General features: G+C 41.0%; 1 long non-coding RNA gene across 1 annotated transcript; it reads right to left on the bottom strand.

The window, feature by feature from the left end:
• Positions 1-3,365: 3,365 nt before the first annotated feature.
• On the bottom strand, positions 3,366-23,035 carry LOC118936232 (uncharacterized). The gene is made up of 3 exons (XR_005034160.2): positions 22,933-23,035; positions 22,208-22,320; positions 3,366-3,864 (listed from the first exon to the last, which is right to left on the bottom strand). It is a non-coding gene; the product is annotated as an uncharacterized LOC118936232 (long non-coding RNA).
• Between the last annotated feature and the right edge of the window lie 21 nt (positions 23,036-23,056).

The following is a 23,056-nucleotide window of genomic DNA, read 5'->3' as shown; positions in this document are numbered from 1 at the left end:
GAAGCTGTAATCAGCATCCCCCTGAAGTCCCTACTGAAGCATTGCTATGTCCTGATGCACAGAAGGCTGGGATTTAGCCTTCATCCTTCCCTCATTCCTTCCTTCCCATAAGCTTCTTGGGCCTTTTGACATTTCTCTGTAAATCTATTTCCCTCCCTTTTCTTTGCTTCCCTTTTGAGCTTCTCCAAAATGACCTCACTTTCATAAGGCAGGGAATTCTGAGCTGATTCTGACCCATTTGAGAGAGAGAGACCTTGGAGTTCCTGGCATAATTTGCTCCCAGGGTATTTAAACACCCCGATATCAGGCTATCTGGGGAATGATCCTATCAAGCAGGTGTTAGCTCTGGAAAGACAGTCTGAGACTGTAAGGGATGGATGGCACAAGCTGGAAAGAAGGGAGGGAGAGAAGAAGTGTTCATTAAAGGCTGGGATCTTCCTGGGTTAGCTAGCAGCTGCTCTCTGACATTCCCAGCTCCTCCTGCAGATAGATCCAAGCTGACCTGCAGCAGCTGGACTCAAAAGAATAGACTGACACCATGATCAAAGTATTCTTGAAAGATTTGCTATCTGATGGAGTGAATCCTAAAGTTACTTTTCCTTCCCTAACATTTTCTTCTACAGTTTGCGCTCAGTGAAGAAACATTAAAAAACAAAAAAGCACTAGGAAAAAGACAAAAATTAACCAAAATCGCATAATCCAATGATAACTGCCAACATTTGCTGTAAATACTTCCAGTATTTTCCATGCATATATATTTCTCTTACAGAAATAGTATCATGCATGTTATTTTGTAGTCTCTTTTTTTTAGGTAGAGAATTTACATTTATTTTTCAGCTTCAAATGGGGCTTAACAAGTAATGACAGAAAGTTAAAGATTGTGTGAGTGATATTATTCCTTGGAAAATGTGAGCTACAATTCAATTAATGGGTCAAACATTAAACACAGCAGTATGGCATTTCATATAGCTGTGTACCCATTTAAGACGATTAATAAACATATATCATATGTCTACACTAACATACATCTTCTAAACCTGGGAATCAGGAGGTCTGAGTGATCCTATCAATGTTCTGCCTTCAACTCTGTAAGCAATCTTGAGCAAATCAACTTAGTATGTGCTTTTCCAGATAAAGTCCAAATTCTTAAACATGGCGTATGAGGTCCTGTATTGTCTGGTCCATCTAGCCATATAGAATCACATGCAGTTCCCAGAATGTACCATGCTGTCCTGTGCTTGCATGTCTTTTTACCATGATTTCTCTCTCTTTTTTTCCAAAACACTCCCTCCTACATGGCTCATTAACTCCTCCTTACCTTTAAAAATTGCTTAATTGTGGTAACATACACATAGCATAAAATTTACCACCTTAGCCATTTTTAAACGTATAGCTTAATAATATTAAGTACATTCACAATGTTGTGCCACCAAACTCCTGAACTCTTTTCATCTTGTAAAGCAGAAACCTTATGCCCAGGAACACCATTCCCTCTTCTTCCTACCTCCTGGCAACCATCATTCAATTTTCTGTCTCTGTGAATTTAACTACACTGGGTGCATCTCATAGGTTGAATCATACATTATTTACCTTTTTGTGAATGGATCATTTCATTTAGTGGTCTTGAGGTTCAACATAATAGTCTCAAGGTTCATTCATATTGTAGCATGTGTCAGGATATCTTTCCTTTTGAAGGCTGAATAATATTCTATCATATGTCTATACCACATTTTATTTATCTATTCATCTGCCTAAGGACACGTGGCTCCCACCTTTTGACTATTGTGAACAATGCTGCTATGAACATGGGTGTATAAATACCTCTTCAACTTCTTGCTTTCAATTTTCAGGGGCAGGTATATACCCAGATGTGGAATTGCTGGATTGTATGGTGATATATTTCTGTAGCCTCCTTTTAAAACTGTTTTTTATACTTCTTTTCTCCCAGATTAATAATAATCCACTCTTTTATGGAATGGCTTTTATTATCCATAGAGTATTTTATCAAATGCTCAGACTTATTTAATTTGTTGTTTCCAATTTTCCACTATTAAAAACAACACTAGATAAAAGTTCATTCATAAGTTGAATTCTTAGAAGTGGAATTGCTGGGTTAAGGGGTCTACGTTTTAAACGTTTTGATGCATAGTGTTACAGCGCATATACAAGCTTCTAAGGGCTGCTTTTTATGGCATATCAGCACCTGTTGCCAGTACCCTTTATCAGCAGGGCAAGGGCCAGCAGCTTGTGGTCTCCTTAACCTTTACCTCAAAAGAAAATAAATCTTTATGTCAAAATTCTTATTCAAAATTGAAAGGTATTATGTAAGTCATTAGTCACAAGAAACAAAATGATCAGATCTTTTGCTTAAATTTTCAACTAAGTGATATCAACTCCATTTTGAAATTATCCTCCCTAAATAAATATGAAAAGTCTCCTCAAGTTTGTATACTATTTTTCAGTTTACAAACCACTTCCCTTATATTTTCTTATATATCCTTTATAGTTAGTTATTATTTTCCCAGGTTTACACGTGAAGAAATTGAGGCCCAGTGAAGTGACTTGCCTGAGGTCACAAAGCTGATAATCAGTGTCTTTTGGTTCCAAGTTCATTGCTTTTTAAATTACAGATGATTCATTCAACAGTCTTTGAGATCTAATCATAATGAGTAAGCATAGTACAGACTCTTCCAAGACCTTTTTCTTCAAGCTGGAAAGAGGTAGAAATGGTTTGAGCAAAATAGCTGAAAGCTGTGATCTAAAAACAAGCCATTTTGTGGCTGATACATAGTCTAGAAATACAAACAGTATTTACCCTTTTTCCTAGAATTGTGTGATGCCCTTCAAGGTGCTAATACACTGTGGTGTCAACATGTGGGCTCTGGTGTCACCTTGCTCAGATTCGACCCTTGACTCCATAGTACAAGTTATGTGATCTGAACAAGTTTAACGTCTCTGTGCTTCCATTTCTTTACCTGTGAAAAGGATAATAATAGCGTCTACCTTATTGGATTATTGTGAACATCATATAAGAAAGTGTGAATGCCTGGCACACGCTAACTGCCTGATACATAACAACTCTTATTGCTCGTGTTGAGACCTTGACAATACTGATTTTCTGTTTTATCATGGGGAGAAGGATACATGGAAGAGGCTGGTGCAGAACAAGGTAAGAGTGAAAATAGCCCTCACTGATGCTGGCTGATTAAAAAAGATAATTAGAAGGCTTTTCTAGTAAACTGTCATTAGTTTTCAGAAATTTAATTAGGATATGGTCAAGTGTAGTTTACATTGTGTTTATTCAGTCTAGTAGTTTATTGAGTTTCTTATACCTTTGAGTTTGTAGTTTTCATCCAATTTGAAATACATTTGGCCATTATTTCTTCAGTGATTTTCTGCCTTCCCTTCTGGGACTCAGTATGTTAAATAGCTTCATATCATCTGACAGATCACTAAGACTTGGATCAATTTTTTTCCCCCAGACTTTAATCCTCTCTGTTCTTTAGTTTGGAAAGTTTGTATTGGTATATTTTTAAGTTAATCAACCCTTTAAACTTATGTGTAATGTGCTATTAATCACATGAAATCATAACCATTTCACTTCAGGTATTATATTTTTCAACTCCACATATTTCCATTTTGTTCTTTATTATAGCTTCCATTTCTCTCATGCTACTCATTTCCCATTAAATCATTGAGCATGTTTGTGTCAGCTATTTTAAAATCCTTGTCTACTAATTTCATCCCCTGTCATTTATGGGTCTGTCTCTGTTTACTGGGTTTTCCCCCTTGTTATAGGTTGTATTCTATGGCTTCTTTGCATGTCCAGTGGATCTGCACAGGAATGGGATGACTCCCTGGAATCTGCGGCAAAGAGAAAGGAGGAACCACATCAGCTTCTGTCAGAGAAAGGTCCAGAACAAGAAGATCCTGCCAGAGCAGAAGCAATGTACTAGCACCTTTCTTTTGTAAGTGAACCTTTGAGGTTCACAAAGCACTTTCACCTCCATTATCCTCCATGACTTACATGACATCCTTTCCTGGTAGAGGGGACCAGTATTACTGTCACCAGTTTACAGATGAGAAAACTGATGCTCAGACATACGTGAGTGACTTGGCCAGAGTCATGTATGCTCAGAAGTCTAAGGGCTATTGTTAGCATTCTTACAGACCTCTTTCATTCAGATGTTTAAAAAAAAAGCTTAGATATTCTGCCTCAAGAAATTGTGATGCACCCACAAACCTGATAGACTCAGAGGTTTTAACCTCCCATCCCTTTGTAAAATTATTTATGGAAGACTAAAGGATATTTGCTACCACTACCAATTTGTTAGTTTCTCCCCAAGTATAAAAGACACTGTGTAGTGGACTGGGAGGATTCAGTAGTGCTTTTCTCATACACATACTGGCATTTATTAGCAGGGAGCCCCCTGGTATCCTGTGACTATGCTGGGACATCTGCCTCACCTCAGTTGTCAGCCCAGCATCACCGCTAGATTGTAGCCCTCTTTTTTGACTCAAGAGAATTCATTCTAAAAATGGCTGAGAGATTTATACCTAGTGTAGTATAAATTGGGCTAGGATTCATTTTCCCACTTTTCAAAGAATTATATCAGCATATTAGTACATACATCAGTAATTTTTAAACTTTTTATTTTTAGCAGAAGAATACCTTTTTAAAAAAATAAAATCTAATGTAGGGCCCAACCACACAACACAGATAGAAGTGGATCTGGTTGGAGAAGAGTGGGGATGGGAGAGGTGGAGCTGCCAGACTTTTGCCCTTTGGCAAGCCCCTTTGGCCCCACGGGGTAAACTTGACACCCTTCTGTTAAACCCCAGAGCTCCAAAAACTTGGTAAAACACTAGCCTGCATAATAAAATTAAAATACCCATCCATCCACTCATTCACCTTTCCTTCTATCCAAACACCATTTACTGAGCCCCTACTATGCATGAGATACCGTGTTAGATGGTGGGGTGGGCCATGGGGTAAGGAATGAGGGGAGAATACAAAGGTGATACACTTCAAGGAATTCACAGTCTGGGAGAAATAAGTTCACAAAGGACTATAATACAAGGTTGAAAGGCTAAATGCCACAAGAGAGGTTCAGATCAAGGAGCATGGGAGCATTCTCCTCATTTGAGGGCACTAGATGAAGTTCAGAAAATACAGCAATAACAAAAACCTTTGTCGGGGCTTTCATCCTGGTGAAACTTACCAGAGAGCTTCCCATATGTGGAAGGTATCTGAGGGGAAGGCTTATGGTCAGTTTATAACTGTCACCATGCTTTTAAAAAATATTTTTCTAGTTTCTGCACATTACCTTTAATATTTTAGCATTCAGAGAAAATTTCCAGAACAATAAAAGACCATCAGCACAAACTGCATGAAATGATATTACCTTTAATGTTGAAGAAAAACAGCAGATGATACACTATTTTAAGCCTTAGATATGTTATTTTAGTTTGGGTGAGTTTGAAATGAATAAACAGATAGGAAAGATGACTGAAGTGTTAAGCTTCTGTGTAGAGACTTCCCTTGGTTCCTTTGCTGGGCATTCTAGATGCCCGATCATCTCCATCATCAGCCCTCACTTAACTTCTTCCAGCCATAGCAAAACCCCCACCCATCTGTGACGCCTCCTATAAATTCTAAATTCCAGGCACACAGATTGATGTTCTCTTAGCACACTCGTACTTTCTCATTCCATTCCTTCACTCATTGTGTCCTTTGTCAGAATGCCCTTTCCCTTCTCTCCACTTGTTAAAATCCTATGCACTTTTCCAAGCTCCGCTCACCTGCCACCTCCTCTAGGGAAACTTTGGTACCCCCCGCAACCCAGTAGAATGGTACCCTCTTCTCTGCTGTCATGCATATCATTCATTCCTCTGTCATCGAGTTTATTACAGTACACTTGGAAATGTGTGTACATCCCTTTCACCAGTATGAACTAAGAGCTCTTTGAGGGCATGTGTGGTGTCCTTTTCATCAGTTTCCTCACAGTTCTTAGCCCAGCTTCTGGCACCTGGTAGGTGCTCAATAAACGTTGTAGAGAATGAGGAGAAAGAAGCCTGAAGAACTGAGGCTGAATATAAGAACTGTGAGACTGAGACAAAAAAGGGGTTCAAGAAGGCAGATGGAGTAGGCAGGAAGTGAGCCTTCCCTCAGGTATTTTCTCTTCAAGGAGAGCTTGTTGAGCTCACCATTTGCCAAGATCTGTTGCTACATCATTTCCTGGTTTCCCACAACTCTATTTCTCTTTACTTCACAAAGTGAGGTTGGAATTAGGTTGGGCAATTTTGCTTTACAGTAACAGAAGCTTAATCTCTCAATAAAAATATTAAATGAAAACAGGGCAGGAGAGCTTTTATTGGACAGATACTTGGGAAATGCCTAAAAAGTAATGATAAAAAAACAGACATCCCAATTTTAAAAGAGAAAACGTTTGAAGAGACACTTCACCAAAGAAAATATATAGATGGCAAATAAGCACATGAAAAGTCGCTCACAATCAATAGTCATTAGGAAAATAGAGTTAAAATGCAATGAAATACCCAACTAGAAGGATGTCTACAATTTAAAAGACTGACTAAATCAAGTGTTAATGAAGATGTAGGACAAGTGGTACTCTCAAGACTTCCAGTGGAAAGTGAAAATGATACAGTGCCTTTGGAAAATGGTTTGGCAGTTCTGAAAAAGCTAAATACACATCCACCACATAACCCAACCTTCCATATCTGAGCATTTACCCTAGAGAAATAAAAGCATGTCCATACACAGACTTTGCACATCAGTTTTCATAACAGTTTTACATGTAATAACCAAAAACTGCAAATCACCCAAATGTTCATCAAGAGAAGAATGATAAACAAGTTGAGGTATATCCATAGAGTGGACTACAACTTGGCAATGAAAAGGAATTAATTATTGCCACACACAACAACATGGATGAATTATGCTGAGTGAAAGAAGCCAGACACCACCACCCACTTCAAGAGCATGACCTCATTCATATGAAATTCTAGAAAATGCAAACAAATTAATCTATTGTGATAGAAAGCATATCAGTGGCAGCCCTGGGATGGGTTTGGGGGAGGGGGCAAGTAGAGGAGGGAGGAAACTTATCAGGGGTAAGGATGCCTTCGTTATCTTTATTGTAGTGATGGTTTCAAGGTATATAATTTTTGTCAAAAAAAATTGTACACTTTAAATGCATGCAGTTCATTATGTCATTTATACCTCAATAAAATGTTTTTAAAAAGCTAACAAACAGCTTCTTTTAAAACTAAACATACACCTATCATACTCAGCAATTGCACTCTTTGGCATTTATCCCCCCAAAATGAGAACTCATGTTTACACAAAAACCTCTATGTGAGCATACATACACAGCAGCATTATTCATATTAGTAAGGAACTGGAAACAGTAAAAACATCCTTCAGTGGCTGAGTGGCTAAACAAACTCTAGTACATTCTTACAATGGCATTCTATTCAACAATAAAAAGGAATAAGTTATTGATATATACAGCAACTTGGAAGGGTCTTAGGGCATTATGCTTAGTGATGAAAGCTTACATATTGTATGATTCCATTTATAATCATCCTCAAATGGTAACACTATAGAGATGGAGTGCAGATCTGTGGTTCCCAGGGACCAGGGATAGGTTAGGGAAGTGTGACTCTAAGAGGTAGCAATAGGGAGTTCCTTTTTTGGTGATGGAACATTTCTGTATCTTTGTTTTTGTGGTTATGCAACCTCTATGTTGGGTCAAATCGCAAAGATCCAAACACATACACATATACCCACCAATGAGAGCACATAAAAACCGGTGACAACTGAATGAGGTTTGGAGTATACTTAATAGTATCATGCTAATGTCATACGATGTCACCACTGGGAGAAGCTGAGTTCAAGGGACTCTATGAGCTATTTTTGCAACTTCCTGTGATATATAACAATTTCAAAATTAAAATTTTACAAATACACATAATGAAGAGTTTTGAAAACCTCTTTTGGAGCCCTCAGATTGGGCTGGTGAACCTAAGCTCTCTAAGACACACTTTCCCCCCAAAGTTCTTCCTAATTGCCTTTAATTAAGTAGCCAGTGTGGGACAAAGAACAAATGAACTCATATTCTTCCCCATATTAAACAAAGGCAAAAACTCAAAAATGTTGAACACATAGTCTTGACTGGTCTTCTTTCTCCAAGGCAGAAGGCTCTAGAATTTATAGAGAGCAGGGAGTTTATAGAGGCCAGGGACTGTGTCTTTATAATTCCAGCACTTAGTACAGGGCTTGGCTCATAGGAGGAGCCCAGCAAATACTTTTGGAAGGAAGGAAGATAAGGCGGGAGGGATAAAAAAAGGGAAGAGCCCTCCAATAGACTTGGGACAGCGTCTTCTTATTTGTGTCAGTGCAGAAAGGTCAAGTTTAGTTAATGACAGATCAGTGTCAGGACCAATTGCATGTGATGGAAGAGTGCAGGAAAGGAAAGAAAAGGTCCACTGTATAAATCTCTGCCTCCTTAGAAAATGAGAGACATACCTCCTGCTGGACTTCTCTTTCTCCAGGGCCAAGGGTGGTTGGCTAAGGCTGCATCTATATGGACCACAGCCACAGTCAGAATGAGAGGGCCCGAAAGAGTCACAGAAGCTGTCTGTAGTGGAAGATTCTAAGGATGATTACAAGCTGAAGTCCTGACAGAGAGTCCAGATTCAGCCAAAGGTGAACTCATTCCCGACCCAGTTCAGGAGTCCAGAGTGAAATCTAAGGGGACCTAGAATCAGAAAAGGGCAGGACTGGCATGATCAAAGACAAGCTTGGACCATCTAAACAGTGGGGGAGGCAATCCTTTCTCTCCTCTGTCCTGGTGCCCACCTGGTGGCTGACTTTCAGACACAGATAACTGACTACTTTATTGTTATTTAACTTCACAAAGGAGTTACAAGTATATTAAACTAGAGTATCCTGGACTCCTCAAAATGTTAAGAAAGTAGTTAATATTTATTCAGATTCTTAGGGCTTCTTTCCTCAACACTATTTTGAAGATTATGTAATTCAGCTTTGGTAGGCTGTCTGGGTTCAATGTGAGTAATATAACCAAATTGCCCCCTTGTTCTGGTTCATACCTCCTTCTCCCCCAGGACTCCAAGGCTTTGTAAAACATTTTAAATAGTGTCAGCCTGTTTGGGTACTGCTCGCATTTCAATGTTCGGTTACGTTGCCTCCTCCTAAGATTATGTGACTTCATGTGCTACTTTTTCTCTTATAGTTCTTTACACTATGGCATAACTACTCAAGATTACAGGGTTTGAGGGTTTAGATTTAGCAGAAATATAGATATCAGGTTTTCTAAGAAATACATTGAACATAAACCTGTAAGGCTACATTTTCCTTCATGACAGCTCTTGACTTACACTTTTCATCCATCTTCTTAACCTTTCACATCATTTCCCAAAGCCATTTCATCTTCCTTTTAAAATGCCAAACTAAAAATAAGTAATCACACTGAAAAGGATCCAGATGGAAACAGGAAAACATGGACACACTCATTTGGTACGCGAAACATTTTCTATATTTGTCAGTAGACTTAAGTTTGCTTCTCATCTTCATTTCTGCCTCATCACAGAGGAGTATTAGAGATCAACAGAAATGTTCTGACCCATTGAAACAAAATTCATTCTACGTGGCTTTTGGTAAGAGGTGGTAAGAGTTGATTTTGGCACTTATGTTTGAGAAAATTATCTGGAAATGGATATGATTAATTTATATTTTTGTATTTAATCAAACGAAGACTTCAGATTATAGTGTGTGTTCTTAGGAAGCATAACTTTGTTTCTTTGTTTCAATCAGTTGGGGAAGAAGGCTGTGCCAAGCTCAGAACTTGGCAAATCCCCTAATTTTTCTTGGTATAAGAATATGGAAGGCTTTTTAAAGTCTAAGGAGCAGGTTTTTAGCTCCTTAGACACAGGCATTCAGGACATGAGAGTCATGAAAACCCAATGTAGATGATACGTCAAATCAGAGATGCAAAATATCAGACTAATCTGAATCTCTAATGAGCTACTATTTAAACAATTCTCTTGTTTTTATTCTCTTTTTAGAAGAGAGGAGAGCCTCTCACACACACTCAGTCAGAGGGACTTAGTGAGCAGCTCTTTTGCAAAGGAATTTTCTGGTATTAGTACACATTCATCTAAAGTGCCTACATCTTCCTTATCTACAGTCTTGCTTAGTGGCAACTGGCCTTTCAAAATGAGATATTTGAGACACCACGAGATATTGAGTCACCAAAGAAAAAAATAACATATTTGTTACCAAAGTAAGAAATCTTTCTACACCATGTGAGAACACTGACCAGATTAAAGAATAGAGAAACAAAAAGTGTTTACGGAATAGCTATCTTTTAGCGAGGAGAAGCCTCATTCCCTAGACAATGTGATGAATCTTTGTGAGATTGCATTAAAGAGTTATAAATTTTAGAACTAGGTTAGCAATGTAAGCAATGGGGGTCTGCAAATTATTCCCCCATAATTTGAAAAAAATATTAGCCCCTAAATTGTGTGGCTTTAGAAAATGGCCCAACTGTGAGACTTAGACCTGCTATCAGTAGGTTTAATTTTACATGAATTATCTATCAGCTATGATTTGTCTTTTCAGGCTCTAAAACTGTTTCTGAATTTCAAAGTACAGGTTTTGCCAATGCAACCAAATGGCGGGTATGCACATTCTCTTGAAGAAGGTATTGAGCCTCAAAACCAAGAGAGCACACCTTTAACTCTCTCGGAAGTGGCAGAAGTACAGCTACCGTCTCCTCCATAGTCATGCTCCAAGTTCCACCATGTAGGTCCCGAGCAGACACAGCCCTGACCAAAAGCTGGATTGGCCTCTGCTACTTTTGAACACTCTGAACTGTGAAAGCACTGGCATGTCACCCCAGGACAACTGCTCATTCCCTGGTCAGGAATTACCTCTTTTTCTTGTGGCATATACCATATTCTATTCTATAATGCAGCCATGTATCTACATACTTCATCTCCCCCACTAGATTGTAAACTTTCTGAGAGCAAGGGCTATGTCTGATTCATCTTCTTTGAACAGATGAAAACACAGTGTAAATTATGAAATACTTACACAAGTCTAAGTTTCTATTCTTGTAAAGTTATTTGCATCTATTAGTGCCTTACACATTATAGGTGCTGATAAAGATTTGATGACAGACAGAACGAATAAATGAATATGTTAAATTATTTCCTCTTACCTCCAGAGCTGCACACGACAGTATCTAGTAGAGAGAGGCCCAGCAAGCGAAAGGTCAAATCTATAAAGGGCATCGTTGGAATGAAGTCTGGCAGACTGACCTGCCATCCCAGTTCACTGCTCATCAAACATCACTGCCGCCACCGAATTTTCCATTTCACACTATAGGATTGGGTTGCACCCTGTGGCATCCTGGAAAGTAGTGCAGGAGAGTGTTCTCAGGGAATTGTGGATGTCTGACCCCATACTAAGAAAGTATTTCAGCACTGGGAGGTGCAGAGGTTGCCAAAAACTACTCCATCACTTGGATATGCAAATAGCAGGCATTAGCACAACTTTCCTCACCCAGGAAGCAGAGGGAACTAAAAACAACCAAACTCAAGAGAGCATCTAATTAAAAGGAACCAAACTGGGCATTTTGCTCTGTTGTTCTCTCTATGCCAAATGCATAGGACTAAATACATGGAGAAAAGTGTTCTGCTTTCAAAATGCTTCAGAATTTTGCAAAGCTCTCTAAACTGTTTTATCAATTGTAATCTGTCCTGAAACAGAACTGGTACCTTCAGGAGAAAAAATTACAAGCTTGTTTTAGTGCAAGTATAGGTGCAAAAATTCTAAATAAATCACTTTTTCACTGTGAAATAATACTTCTCCTGTTTTAAAATTCAGAAAGGAAAAAAAACTAAGAGAGAAAAAAATGAAATTTCAGAATCATCAATTTCTGTATTAATTGCTAATCTAGAGGCCCACTGGCCACCTGCTCATAGCCAGGCCTTCATTCTTAGCCAATCACAGGTGAAGTCAGAAGCACTCAGATTCTACGATGTGTTTGCTATGCTTCGCTTGGAACATTTACCAACTGCTGTATTTTTTTCCACAGAGTCTCACTATTTCACTATAAATACTAAAAGAACAGGCCCCTTGTTCTCAGGCAAGAAAACACAGAAGCTTCATTTGTTTATTATTTTTAGCCACTATGCATTTTGTGTGCTTTATAGCTTCTTGAGCCATTGTTTAATTGTGAGTATATTGGCATGTGATTTGAGGTCAGCTGTCTGTTCCCTGGGTGGTACAGTCAATCCATAATCCCGACAGGGAGAAATCTCATTAAAGTTCAAGCTTCAAATTCTAGGCTATCTACATTTACTCTCCCTCCCTTCAAATCATCTATGTCTGTCATGAAAAGATTTCTCCCACTATTTAATTTTCTTTGAATATAGTTTTTAAAGGACCTTCTCTCTCCTATGTTGCTTTAAAAAACTGAAGATTGGCAAACAGGAAAAAAAATTGCCTCCAATTCTCCCACCCAAAGATAAACATAATTATTATTTTGGTGCATAGTTTTCTCAGCTGGTTGAGAGAGTTCTTTGAACAAACACTGAAACAAACTCAAAGCAAGCTTCCCCAGGGCTCAAAGTGCTGCCATGTTCTTCAAAATTTTTTTTTAAAACCAAAACCACATAAAGTAAGATTTTCTTTCATTTAATGTTTTCAGTTTGCTACCAGTATACAGCCCACATTGGCCATCCATCTCTGAGAAAATGGACATTTTTAAGAAAAAGTGAATTTCTGCTGTTTCAAAGCCCATTACAAGAATGCCTTAACTGATTATTTTTCACCCATTTCCTGTTCCTCTCAGATCACACCCCACCCCAGCCCAGCATTTCTTGAACACCTACTCTGGGGTCCCTATGTCTGGCTCTTTTGCTTCCAGTTTTCCCTTTCAGGGGTGAGTGTAGGCTCAAACAGAGAAGACTGGAAGTACATACAACACAATATTAGTAGTGGTCAGTTCTGGGCAATTGGAACACAGGTATTGGTTGTATTAGTTTTTATATTCTTAGCTATTTTTCAAGTTCTAAATATTAACAAAACAAAAGATATGGTCCTTATGTTCAAGGAGCTCAATATCTAGTATAATGTGCAAACAATTATAGGACATTTCTGGACCTGCAAACAGATCATTGCTCTAGAGAGCTTTTTAACAGAGGTTAGTACAAGGTGTTAGACTCTAGCAACTAGAAGAAAAAGAGTAGGGAGCATCCCTCTCCTCCCCAGCCATGTTTTCTTAGAGAATATACGAAGGCTTCTGCAGGGAGACAAAGCTTGACTTGAGGCTGGTAGTTAAAGCAGGGTCAACATTTAAGAGGATGAGTAGTTTTCTGTGATTTCAAGTGTAAGAGGACATTGCAGAAAAAGCCATGACATGTGAGAAATTAGACTCTGAGACCATACTGTGTGCTTGGAGAAGATAGTGTATTTTCAGTATGGCTGGGATTATTCTGTGTCAGCAGACAGGTTGGAGAGGAGAGCATTTACCAGGTACTGTATGACAAGCTACCCAGTGACACAAGTGAAGTGCATAGTGCAACATTTGTTTTGGCAATATCCTTCAGGGGACAGTATGGAAGACAAGTGGGAGGAAGGAGGTAAGGACACAGAGAGACCAATTAGGAGGCTCCTGCAGTGATCTAGGTGAGAGATGAGGATGGCCTGTAATAGAGCAACAGCAGAGAGGGATTAGGGGACAGAGGGAAGAACTTTAGAGGCTAGAATCCATCTTGCATGGAAACAAATTCAATGTTGGGGAAAGGTAGAATCAAGAGTGACTGCTGGGTTTCTAACTTGGGCAGCATGTTTGATGGTGGTATAAATTTATTTGTGAGATATATATATATATATATATATATATATATATATATATATATGTATAAATGAGATGGGAAAGAGCAGGAATAGAGAAGGACAGATGAGTAAAATTTGTGACATGCTGAGTTTGGAGAACTTGTGATACATGGTGGAGTTGCCAAGAGACCATGAGGTATAGAGATTTGGAGTGCAGCAAACGTGCTCTCTAGGCTAGAAGGAGACTTATCAATGTGGGCACCACCATGGTTGAGGCCACAACTGTGCTGAAGGTGTCCTGGGAAGAGAGAAAGAGAGGGAGCAGAGGCTGGAGCTTGGAGGAACTCAAGAGCTAAAAGACCAAGGGGTGGTCCAAGAGAAAGCAGAAAGACCAGTAGAGAGCCATGTCAGTCAATGTCACGTCTGCTAAAGGAGGAGATGATTTCAAGAAGGAAAAATAGTTGCTAGGTTAGAACTGGCAGAGAGTTATGCAAGACAGTGTTTCCAGATAAAACAAAAAGTGCCCATTTAAATTGAATTTCAGATAGAAACAAATTTTTTTTTAGTATGTCTCCTAATTTCATTTGGTAAATAAGGCAACTCTAGTAAGATAAAGACTAAGATGTGCATGTAAATGTAGTAGTTAAAGCAGGGTCAAAGGACTGCAGAGGGGACTGAGAGACAGTGTATGTGAACCAATCTATCTGGAAATCAGTCTGTGAAGCAATTGAATAGGGGGCAGAGCAAAGACAGGAAGGATTTTCTTAAGGGATATAGGCACTATATGTAGTCACCCCCACCCATCCCCACCAGCCAGAAACCACATGAGGTTCAAGACCATGTCTTATTTGTCTTTGTAATCAAAGCCCTGACCTGTCCAGACTCTTTCTCTTGTGCATCGGAAACTCAACAAATAGTTGCTAAATTGAATTCTTAGACTGGGTTTCTCCAAGCCTTTGTTAATAAATGAGAAAAGGAAAGGCATCACTTTTGCCTCTACCTGAAAATCAGAACCCAACATATTTTAGGCAAATATAGTTCATATTTATCAGAATGATCTGGGAAATTGCCTCAGCTCTTTATTCTTATTTACCAGGGGCGGTGCATCTGAGAGGCCACAGGAGCAGGAACAGCAGTTAGGAATCTTTTAATTGGCTGTGCTTGTCAAGACTGTGCAACTTTCCAGGTGAGTGAAACAGATTCTGCATATCTGGCTGAGGGGAAAACAAAGCTTGCACCAAACCAGCTGAGAAAGCTTCTCAGGAGGATTTTTGAGGTTGGTGGGAAACTTAAGCATCCTTCAGCCTGATCTTATGTTTGTTGTTCAACTTGGCTCACAAGCCACCTTTCCTCCTTTACACAACAAAGTGAAACCAACCACACTTTGGAGGGATAAACCAACCACAAAACAAACCTATGAAAAGACCCGCTCAAGCCTTAAGTGATCCAAGTGGGCAAGCAAATGCACTGGAGCTTTCCAGGATAGGCCTTCTGCATTTCTGCTCCAGAGGCACTCTAGAGTCAGCACTGGAGATGCTGTGGATTCTGCTTAGCCAGGAGGGAGGAAGGAGACGCTGGAGCTGATGTGAGGGACTCCTGCACTTGCTATGGTATGGGATGGAGGCCCCAGGATATGCCTGGAGGGGACAGGGTCTAAGGAAGCTTTCTGTTGGTGGTAGGAGAAAGAGAAACATGGTTTAATGGAAAAGCTTAGATTTTGAGGTTGGATTAGATCTGGGTTCAAATCCTACTCTTGCTTTATGCTATTAGTTATGTAATATGGTGGTTAAGAGCAAAGCTTCAGAGTTGGCACCTTTGGATTTAATCCCTAGTGCTACAAAGGGACTGAGGATAACATTTTTCAAGATGCTTCCCTTATATATTCTTCTTGCAGCCATTCTGTTTTTATGGCCCTAAGAAAGAAAAAAAGTTGAATGACATCTAAGGAAGGAGGAGAATATGACACAGGAAATGCCCCAGTCAGTGGGAAAGAAAGGAAGCCCTTTCAGTACAGGGAGGAGGCTTGGCGGGTGGAATGGGAAGGGAAGGGATAGGGCAAATGATGTAGGCCCTTCACCTGGAGGGATTCCAGAGCAGTGGTCTGGACCCCTCTTCCTGCTTAAGGATTCTGGGAGGAGACAGTCCTCAGAGGACCCCTGCACTAACCTGGGATGGGCTCCTGGAGCACAGTGGGCCTGACGCTGGACCACCCCTCAGTGTGGGGCTCCTGGGCCTGTGCCAGGAGTCCCAGGGGCCCCAGTGGGGAATGCAGAGGGTCACTGAGAGCTGAGGCCATCAGGCCTGTGTGGGCCTCTGTGGGGAAGGGGAGGGGGCAGAGACAGTGAGGAGGATGGCCATGCCACAAGGGACAGGCTGAGACCCAGGTCTGTTGTATGAGTGAGAGCTGGAGTGCCACTGAGGCAGCAGCAGGAAGGAGAAAAGGAGGGGACCTCAGGCACAAGCAGGCCCAGAGGGCAGACCACAGCTTCTGTGGCATGGATGTAGCTCAGGTGTGAACAGGGCCACACAAGCAGGTACAGTTGACTTCTCCACCTTGGGCTGTGAAAACCTGGAGAAGAGAACAGGGACTGGCCCTCCAGCAGAGGGGAGAGGGCAAAATGCAGAGAGGGAGAAATAGCCTGGTGGAAGTTTGAGGCTTCAATTATTTGACTGGTTGTTCAAAGAAACTGAGATAAGTGGGAAAACACAAAAACAAAGATAATTCTTTTACTCCCACCCTCCCTCAAAAGATAAAAATCTCTGAGATCTGTGACTTGATAAGTTAATTTTTTCCAGCTCCACAATGGGATTTGGGGCTCTGGAGGAACAACCAATCAGTTACAGAAAGTAAAGGACCCATAGGTAAGCTTCAAAAACTTGGGTTATCTACTTTGAACCTCAGTTTTCTCATCTACAAAATGGGGGTAATACTACTTCCTAAGGGTTGTTGTGAATATTAAATGGAATGATGCTTGGGGAGTCCTGGGACCAGGCCCAGAGTGTAGTTGTGCCAATAATGTTTTCGTAACTTTATTACTTAGTTTTCTGAGCTTCATTTTCTACCTCTATAAACTGGGGGTTACAATACTGATCTCACACAATAGGTATGAAAATAGTGTTAATTTTCTTTTCCCTTCTCTTCCTCTTCTGAAGAGCTACAGTTTTTATCTTATCTCTTCTTCTACCCTGAATAAATATATCTCTATTCATTTATTTAATCAATAATATTTTCTGAGCTTCTGCTCTGCACAGGTCACTCTCCTGAGGGTTTCCAAGGTGATATATGTACAGATGTCATTCACAGTCAGCTGGTGGTGGAGGGGAATATTCTTACTTCTTAACAATAGAAGGGAAATGATGAGGGAGACATCAAAAGCACCATGGTTACTCAGAGGAGGTGGTATTGATTTCCAGTTAGAAGTTGGGGAATGCTCCCTGCATAAATGGTATTTAAACTGGTCCTTGAGGAATGAGAAATCCTCGGGCATGTGGAGATTGGGGAGGGCTGTCTAGGCAGAGATTGGTAAAAGCAAAGGCACAATGTGGTGGTGTCTTGAGGTTGGGTGGGTGGTTCTGATTGGAAAAGATGAAAATTTGGAGGGTAATGATTGGCTAGAGAGCTGAGTACAGGGCCATCATGCTACCAAGCAAATAGTTGTCGACATTTCACTTTCCCATATTTCATGCAAGGAAGGAGAAGGAGAAGATACTAAAATGTATTGAGCTTCAGATACATGTGAGTTACTGCACTGACACCGTTGTTTTATGTTTAGTATCTCTAAACCTAATGGCCATACTGGATATTCAGAGAGGAGAAAACTAAGGTTCAGAGAGGTTAAGTAACTTGCCCAAAGCGACACAGCCAGAAGTAATCCCCTGAGAATCAAAGCTGGGTTTGCCTGATCCAAAACTGGGGCTGTGAGAAAAGGCCTTCTGGCCTTACCTGTTCTACTAGTTTCCTTATAAAAGCACCACTTCTTTCCAGCTCCTGTGTTTAAGGAAGTTCTATTACCAGTAAATTAGCAGAAAGGGTGGGCTGGAAGCAGTCTGAGGAATTGAAACCTAATGCGAGATGTTTTTGGGTCATGGAAAAACCTCCAGAGGAGATGGGTCTTCTACTCCTTCAAATGGCCCCATCGGTGTCCTAGCAATCTTGAGCCACCCAAGGGGAATAGTGTCAGGGACTGAGACCAAGCTTAAGAAGGTAATAAGAGCCTAAATGTAGGAAACCCTAAGATACTTTCATCTTTTGTGCATTTATGCTCCATTTAAGCCCCATTATGAGGTGGATCTTAGTCGGGATATACGATAGACTGATGTTTGTGAGTGTCCCAGACAGAAGATTCAGAAATGCCTGTCTACTCGGTCAGAACCAACATAATGAGACCCAAGGCATTTTGGTTTTGTACACAAAGCTTCTCTCTGGGGAATGAGAGAGCAGATCTGACCCTGTGAACCCTGGGTAAATGACTGAGGCTCAGAGAGGCATGTTGGATTTACCAAGCTCACACAGAGGAAGCTTCAAGATATGAGAGCCCAGGAACTGTGATCCTGGCTTTGTAACTGCCCTGCTCAAAGGAGAATAAGCTCACTTAATTGAAGTACTAAAAACAGTTTACATTCTCAATGGCCTGTGATTGGTTTTACAATAATCATAGAATTTTTATAACTAGAGGAGATAGTAAAAATCATCTAGTCCAATTAAATCATTTTATAGATGAGAACACTAAGGCTCAGAGTAAGAAACTGACTTGCCTAAGGTCACTGTTATAATGGTGGAGCCTGATCTAGGTCACAGCCCCACAGCCTGCGGCCAGTACTCTGTCCACTAAGCCTTAATATTATGTTCCACTGACCATTAACTACAACCCCACCCCTCCCCCAACATACTTGTAAGTCGAAGGTAATCAATCACTTCCTTACATTTAGACAGGCATACTTTCCCAATGTTACGAAGGAAATAAAAAAATGTGTCCTAATTTCAAATTAATTTTGAAAGTAATTCCCTAGATGTTTGGTACTTCACTGATTTGAGAGTCCCTACATTTTTCCTTCCCAAGTCTCAGAAAGTCAAAGCAGAGAGTTGGCTTCCACGTTCCATGTCATTTTTCATGAAGATCCTCAAATGCCAAGCAGATTCCATACACTCTCAGTGACAAGACTCTCCCTTGAGCCAAAATCCTGCCCCCCAAACTTTCACCCCAGGAATATGCACGGTCCCACAGCCATCTCGTGCCTGGGCAGCCAGCAAGCCACCAAGACTGTTTGCCACCTGGAATAAAAGGCCTGGAGCCCACCTTTTTTTCAGTCTCCTTTTCCAGGAGGGGCCATCACTTGCTCCCACTGACCAGGGCAGAGGCTGTTTCTCATTACTTCCTGCAATGAGGTATTTCATGGAGTCTGAGAGACAAAAATCTGGACTCTGCTCCCTCTGGGATTAGTGCCATTCTCCTCTCTGCTATCCCAGAATCCCCTTTCTTTAGGCTGACATGCCTTCCTCCTCCACGACAGGCCCAGCAAGGATCCATTAGTGTTATTGTCGAACATTCCAGTAGAGCCCCTTGGGCACTGTGGCTGGAACTGATTTGTGCAGGGAACTGGGCCAGCTTCGCTTTTAATCACTCACATACTCCTAGACACAGGGGATCCTGCCCTGCTTACCCAGGGATAGAAGGAACCTCCCTCACTTTCACAGGGTCTCCCTAAGTGGAGGGTTAAACAGACATTCTAGTCTCCAGGAAAGACGAGTAAAGAGTCTCTTTCGAAACTTAATTATGAGATCAGTATCTCCTGGAGCCTATCCCCCTTCCCTGGAGCTTCTGCAGAGCAGACCCTGCTCAGATGATATTGAAGCGGCCACTCGCCCACAGCACTTCCCAAGCACCACTCTGACTGAGGAGGAAGCTGCGTTAGAGCTGGGCCTGGTAAAGTGGGTAGAATTTGCTCAGGACATGCAGGCAGGGAGGTGGTGTAAACCAAGGCCTGAGAGAATGAATGACCTGGGGATGGCATGAGGAAGGGAGAGAGTCAGGGGACAGCTGGAGGGGGACAGAAGTGCTTGTTGGGAAGGAGGGAGTGGTGGCTAGCCAGGGTCCCAACAGGATAAAAAGGGCATGCCCAAAATGGGATAATTTGGGGAGGGTTTATTTGCAAAGGCGTGGGCAGTGGGGCACCAGAAAGAATGGTGCTGAAAATCTGGCCCAGTAAGAGCCAAGGCTTAAGAAGTATGTATCACTTTAGGCATGGAGACAACAACCAGACAGAGAGAATCCTGCAGAGCAGCTGCCTTAGAAGGAACAGAGGCCTCTCGGTCCAGGACACAGCCAGCTCAAGGCAAGGCTGCAGGGAGAGATCCAGGCAGAGGTGGATTCACAGTGAAGTGGGGGAAGTTTAAGCCTCAGGGCCACAAGAGAGCACAGGCCACTCCCCAGGCCTAAGGAGGAGCCCCAGCAGTGTATTCATATGCCGCATGTTTTTGAAAAAGTTCTTGGCAATTTTGCAAAAGTAACATTTTTTATCCCAGTTGCCCTCTACCATGTGTGTAATACGTGGGGTAGCTTTGTAGTCGTTGTGGGTATTTTTAGGATCTGGTTAAGGGGTTTGGTGGTATATATTTAAGTTGCTCACAGTCACTTCTGTATACATTTAATTCATTACTAGCTGTCCTCATGTAGGAATGACTTTCTTGTAGGAATGTCCTCCTGCAGGAATACTCTTACCTCAAACTCATATGACTTGAAGGTACACAGAGGTCGCATTGTAATATGAATGTGTCCTTTGGTGCCCAGCATAGATGTATATGAATAAAGAGAACAGAGGTTGGTAATGTGAGGAACCAGAGCTGATCTATGGTTCATCACCAGACTTATAAAATCTTACCTGGAGAATCAAGTTCTCATTTTCAGAAATACCTGGAGCACATGCAACTAGAAAATACTGTACTGTTTTCTTTTTAAATGGAATTTCACATGCTAGTTTTTAGATTCCTGTGTTTGTGGCCTATAAGCATAAAAAAATTTCAGACATATAAAAGTAGTAATTTTAGTACTAAAAGGAAGAAAGAAATGCCAATAGAAGTAAAGGACCTTAGATTATCTGATAATCTTATTGATGAGGAAGAGTAAAGTATACGGGCTCATTGGGAAATGATTTGCTCTTCTTGCTGCTTTGATACAAAATCCTAACATTCATGAAGATGTCTTAGATTAGGTTCCCTGGAAATCTCCTATGAAATGGAAAGTTCCATGCAGAAGGTTCTTGAGATATTCTTGTAAGGAAACAAGGAAGGAGGACTGGGAGAAGACAACCAGTGTGTGACCTCAGTAGATAGGATATTCTCAGCAGCTGAAGCATGGCTGCACTGTCCCCTGTATCTGGGGATCTGGGCAAATCCTCATGGTAGCCTCTACAGAAGATAACATATAACTCATGTTATGCCACTATAAAGGGGACCTCAAAGACGAACCGGTTTATAAGTGTTAGCAATTTAGAGTATTTAAGATTAGTTCCTGCACAAGAAAATTTGAAATGTCTTAAATCTTAGTGACACATGGAAGAAAAGGTCAGAAGTCTTCCTAAATTGGACCACAATCTCAAAATCTTATATGACATTACAGTGAGTTGTGAAGCTGATTGTTCTATATTACCCATGATTAAAAACAAAAAGTTCCAGTCAAGCCTACTAGAAGAAGGACTGGATTACATTTCCATTCTTTCTCTGGGAAATTATATTACAAAATTGTCTTATGAAGAGGCAGAGCAAAAAATACATGAAAAGGAAAGAGAAAGATGCTGCTAAAAAAAAATAGGGAAAAAGTATTATAGAGTTTTCCAAGCAGCTAATTAAAAAAATACTGTAATTTCTCTGCATTTACTGCTACAATGAGAATTTGTAAGCTTTTTAAAATTTGAGTTCTTTCCTCTTTCTAAATAGATATTTCCTAACATTTTATTCGTAACTGTGGACCAATAAAATTGCAAGCTTCAGTCTCATAAAACCAGAACCACACTTAGACCCAGAAGAATAAACACGCTGACCCCACACTCCTCTTTTCCTTAGGTAACGTTCTGGAGCTACAGACTCACTGGAAGCCAGAGGCTGGTGTAGGTTAGCCTCTGGGGCAGGAAAGGAGATGGAGAAGGGTTGCCCAAGATATCAACCACAGCTAAAGTAATGTGGAACCAGATGTGGAGGCCTTGAATGCCAAACCACCTAGCATCTTATATACAGAAAAGTGAAATGTGAGTGACGTGAAAACAAAAACACATATGGTGGGAGACTTTACTCTGGGGTTGTAAAACATGCCTGTTGCTCACCACGCACCAGCAGCCCATCTGAGGCAAAGTCCTGCACAGATGTACAGGCAGGAAGATGTGTCTGCTCTTCTTCTCCCCTTCTGTGGCCTGCAGAAGGTCTGTGTTCCCATAAGCTGTAGGGGAGAAGCTAGTGAGAACAACATGGAGAGGGGCCGAGAGCCATCACCGTGGACATGACCTCTAGTCAGAGGCTGCAGTTATTTCATTATTTTAGCAGCCCTTATATCCTGCATGCCCGATTTATATCTGCCCTATGCTGTAGCTGAGGCCTCTCTCCTTGTTGCTGCCTTACCTATCCGGCTCCCAGGTGCATCTCTGCATGGCTGGTGCCAACTGCACATGCAGAATCACACGGGCCTCCTACCCTTGGGCAGTAGGAACCCAAGTTTGAGGTGGAGATGCCCAAACTGAATTCTGCTATTGTCTCCTCTGAGACACTCTTGCACACCTGAAATCCTGGCATTTTTCCCCCATTAAATCCTTTCCCTAGATCTTTTTCTGCTCTGCTGGGATCCCAAGAAATCCCAGAATTACCCTCTCCTTTTCTTGTCCCACACCAACTGCTCTCCTTGACTGATCTCTCCAGAACTCCTACATCTGCTCGCTCCAGCCAGCTGGCCTTCCCAAGTTCCTCTTATCCAGCTTCCTTTTTTATCCAGCGCACCTCTGCTTTATCCAACACATCCCAAATACTTCAGAAGCAATACACTCAAAACCAAACTCACTAAATCCTGATGACTCTCCCTTCGTAATCCTCCTCACATCTGTTCTCCCCTCTTCTTTCTCTCTTTCACTCTCTTTAGAAGCCTCCGATTACTTCTGGTCCAGATCACTGTAACCACCTGTCAT

Source organism: Manis pentadactyla, chromosome 1 (genome assembly GCF_030020395.1).
Source record: "Manis pentadactyla isolate mManPen7 chromosome 1, mManPen7.hap1, whole genome shotgun sequence".
In the NCBI taxonomy this organism is placed as follows: domain Eukaryota; kingdom Metazoa; phylum Chordata; class Mammalia; order Pholidota; family Manidae; genus Manis; species Manis pentadactyla.
Note: the sequence above shows the minus strand (reverse complement) of the source record. Positions and strands in the feature narration are given on the sequence as shown.